We start from the raw sequence: 4,627 nt of genomic DNA on the forward strand, positions 1-4,627 counted from the left end.
ATCTCATGTGCCTTATAACTCAACATTGTCTTTAATTGTTAAATGATTAAACAGCTCAACAAATACTGTTATTGGCATACAAATAGTTACTTTTCATATTCTGGAGGCAATTCCTGGCCGTAAAGAACGTTGTATATCTGTAAATAATCTTGCTCTATAACTCTCTGTCACATTACCTTCGGGAGTCGGCCAATCAATAGTGTTCCATGCAGGAAGATCTAGTTTCTTCAAGACACCGTGTGTTTTAGTTTTATCCAATAACTGATAATAATGATCATAAAAATATATACCTGATTGGGCAAGCTGCATGGCAGATCTACCTGAATATTGCAATTCCCCAATAGAACTATGTATCACATCGATAAATCCGAGATACATTCACTTGGTTGCCACTGCTCATCAGAGGAAGGATAAAGATCTAAAATAATAAGTAGATAAAAGTCAAACAAAACACAAATAGAAATCTGTAAAGTTGCATTATACAATCAGTTCACCGTCACTTACAATTGGGTCTGTGCTTTGGAAGATAGATTGGATGATTCCTTAAGACTAGCTCTTTGTGCATGTATACGTGTTGTATTAATATTTCAACTTTGGTTTTTTTGCCTTCCAATATTCTAAAATCTTTAACTCTGCCCTTCCAAGATCTGGAAAATATATTGCCAGGAAAAACTTTCCTCCTCTTATTGGGTTGCATAAGAACCCAGCTTCCTTTTGATACACATATTCGCTCCCACTGACCTTCAACTGTGATTTTATTTGCAATCTCTATAGAGGACGCATTACAAGGAGGTCGCCTAGATATGGGGTTGACAGTTATGTCTTTTTCCTCAGCACTTTGAATAATACAACGCTTTTTACAAGATCTCAAAAGAGCCATCTCAAAAGTGGATAAAACTGGATCAATACCAAAATAAAAACTCTTAGTAAGAAGAATGTAAATCAAATTCTAAAATCAACTTCAGGCCTTAGAAAATACCTGAATCTGATGAGTTTTTTTTATGGTTCCAAATAGCAGCTCCTTTAGAACCTGACCAGAAAGTTACATGGAAAAGCTTGAAGCATTTGCTATACCAAAATAAATTGTGCTTAAACAAAACGCTAAAAACATAAAAGAAAAAAGTTCGTCTTAAGCAAGGTGGATCAAAACCTTTGTCTTGGACGCAAAGATTCTTTTAAGATCTTCTGTGGATGAACTTTGTGAGTATCAACTCCTGCAAGGAAACAAGTTCAGTAAGAATTGCACATCTAATAGAATACATATAAATAAATACAAGATGAGTGGAGAGAAACGAAGAGAGAGAGAGAGAGAGAGCGAGTGAGCAAGTAGGACCTTTTTCGGAGCGGAGAGGTTATCACAAAGAGAGAGAGAGAGAGAGAGAGAGAGAGAGAGAGAGAGAGAGAGAGAGAGAAGGAGAGGGAGCAGGTGCAGGAGACAGATAGAGAGAAGGAGAGGGAGCAGGTGCAAGGGGAGGGAAGCATAGTTTGGGGGGGAAACCATTTTTGAAGTTCATGACTTTTGTTTATTGAGACCTTGTCAGACTTAGAATCCTTTCAGTATCTAAAAAAGATTATTCTAAAGTTTACATGTTATTTGTTTATTGTTACTTTGTCAGAAGTCAGTATCACAAAAACATTATTTTATTTGCAAGTGACAGTCTTTTGGGCATAAAATACTATTTTCCATTCGGACATACAAGACATTTTCACCTTTTTTCTATTTTTCTCTACGTAACGTTGGCTCTTCCCCCATTGGTTGAGAGCTATTTTTCATTCCAGCCAAAAGGCCCAGGAATGAGCTCCCTTTTTTCCTAATGAGTTTGTGGATTGTAACATTTATATGCCTTGCGATCCTGTGCATATCCAACAAACACACACTTCTTTGCCTTAGGATCTAACTTCCTCCTTCTCTTGTCAGACACATGTACATAAGCTATGCAACCAAACACTTTGAGGTGTCCAATGTCTGGCCTAAAACCTGTAAGCCGCATCTCTGGCGTACTTCCATGTATGGCTGTTGTGGGTGTCTTATTAAGTATATACATTGCGGTGGCACATGCTTCTGCCCAATAATAGTCTGGCATGCTCTTTTCATTGAGCATTGCCCTGGCCACATCACAAATGACTCTATTCTTTCTCTCAGCAACACCATTTTGCTGAGGTGTGTACCTGCAAGTTAACTGCCTTCTTATGCCATGCTTTCTCAAGAAATGCTCAAAAGCATGTGAGGTGTATTCACCACCTCCATCTGTCCTCAAACATTTTATCCAAGAGCCATATTGCTTCTCTACAAAAGCTTTGAAGTCCATAAACTTTCCCAACACTTCACTTTTCTCTCTGAGAAAGTAAATCTAAGTCATTCTCTGAAATCATCAATGAATGTCACATAATATTAGCTGCCTTTAATGGATGGATTTTGTGCAGGACCCCATACATCGTTATGAAGTAGCTCAAGTGGCCTGCTACTCATGTTGCCTTCTCTAGGAAATGGCAACCTCGCCTGCTTTCCAAACTGACACGCATCACAAACATGCATATTCCCATCATACTTGAATCTAGGCAGCCCACTAACAATGCCTCTTGCTTGCATGTTCTTTAACCTTTGTATGTTCACATGTCCAATCCTCTTATGCCACATGTCAATATTGTTGAAAAACAAGTAGAGGCACACACACATGAGCAAACCCTAATGTATATTACAAACCCTAACCATAGAGGGAAGCCATCTCCCTTCTCACACAATGCATAAAGCCATAATCCATAATACACAAGACACTGTGTCCACACACTATGACCAGCTGGACGCGATCATTTATGTCTCACACATGCTGCTACCTAACATGCCAGCACATAGCACAGCTAGCACACACTGACATCGAGCTTAAATCTCAACAGCCCCTCTCAAGCTCATGATGTACTGCCATAAATGTAGATGTGCTTGGGCTATCAAAGCTCTTAACACTCCCCCTCAAGCTCATCCCACGTACTCCCAACATAGTACGAAAGTACTCAAACTTCTCCCTGCTAAGTGGCTTTGTAAAGATATCAGCCACCTACTCTTCAGTATTCACATACTGTAGATCCACTATACCATCCAACACTTTCTCTCTGATAAAGTGATAATGGACCTCTATGTGTTTGGTCCGCGCATGAAACATTGGATTCTTGGCCAACTGTATACTGCTCATGTTGTCACAATGAATGACAACCTTGCCATCAATAGGCTCACCCAAATTAGCCAAGAGATTCTTTAACTATATTCCTTCACACAAGTAGCAATGGCTGCACCCCTGTATTCAGCCTCTGTACTAGATAAAGCAATTGTAGGTTGCTTCTTGCTACTCCAACTCAACACGGCACTTCCAAGTGTAAAGGCATAACCACTAGTAGACCTCCTGTCATACGAGCTACCTGCCCAATCTGTGTCTATGGTGGCCATGTATATCCAAGCCTTTACCATGCTCATAAAGAAGACCATAATGTGCAGTGGTCTTTACATATCGCATAATGCGTCTCACTGCATCCAAATGAGGTTTTCTGGGACTGCATAAATTGGCTTACTAGCCCCACATCATAACTCAAATTCGGGCGTGTGATAGTCATGTAAATGAGACTACCAACCATCTTTCTGTACATAGATGGATCATCCAACTCCTCACCAAAATCAGCCCGCAACTTCACATTCTGCTCCAAAGGTGTACTCATTGGCTTACACCCTGTCATGCCATATTTTGCCAACATATCCAATGCATATTGGCGTTGCACTAACCATGTACCTGCATGGTCTTTGATCACTTCATTTCCAAGAAACTGCCCACTCAATGCTTTCTTGACATGCATAACATCTGTAGCATGATCACCTATGTGATAATCAAGTCATCCACATAGATGACAAGTAAAACAATCCCATGATCTGTTTTCTTCACATAAAGTGAAGAATCTACTGTAGAAACCTAAAATCCAAGGGAGATAAGATATCTGCTCATCTTATCACTCCAAGCACGAGGTGCTCGCTTCAAACCATATAATGCCTTTTTCAATCTGCATACATGAGTGGGATACTTTGGGTGTACATATCCTTCTGGCTGTGCCATATACACTTCTTCTCTTGTAGATCACCATTTAGAAATGCATTTTTGACATCCATTTGATGCATTTCCCAACCATTTGCTGCAGCCATAGCAATGAGTGCTCTCACTGTTCCCATCTTTGCCACTAGACTAAATGTTTCATCATAGTCCAATCCTTGGGTTTGTGCATAATCCCTAGCTACCAATCTCGCTTTATGTCGCTCAATGGAACCATCTGACTTGCATTTCACTTTGTAAACCCATTTGCAACCAATGACATTTTTGTTTTGTGGTAATGCAACCAAATCCCATGTTTCATTATGAACCAATGCATCCATCTCAACATCCATTGCCTTCTCCCATACATGCTTTCCAATAGCTTCTGTATAGCATGTAGGTTCCACATGCTTCACCAAAGAGGTCATATATGCGTAATGCATAGCAAAATCACGATATGTCAATCTGCCAACTAGATATCTGACCCTTTGGGATCTCCACAATGCATGCGGATCACTATGAACACCAGTCACTCTAGCATGTGGTGGCACATATCTATC

At 40.0% G+C, this 4,627-nt stretch overlaps 1 long non-coding RNA gene across 1 annotated transcript; it reads right to left on the minus strand.

The window, feature by feature from the left end:
* Window positions 1-522: 522 nt before the first annotated feature.
* LOC147603205 (uncharacterized) lies at window positions 523-1,214 on the minus strand. The gene is made up of 3 exons (XR_015265622.1): window positions 1,151-1,214; window positions 980-1,030; window positions 523-897 (listed from the first exon to the last, which is right to left on the minus strand). It is a non-coding gene; the product is annotated as an uncharacterized LOC147603205 (long non-coding RNA).
* Between the last annotated feature and the right edge of the window lie 3,413 nt (window positions 1,215-4,627).

Source organism: Cibotium barometz, chromosome 64 (genome assembly GCF_041138505.1).
Source record: "Cibotium barometz isolate CiBa-2024 chromosome 64, ASM4113850v1, whole genome shotgun sequence".
Classification (NCBI taxonomy): Eukaryota; Viridiplantae; Streptophyta; class Polypodiopsida; order Cyatheales; family Cibotiaceae; genus Cibotium; species Cibotium barometz.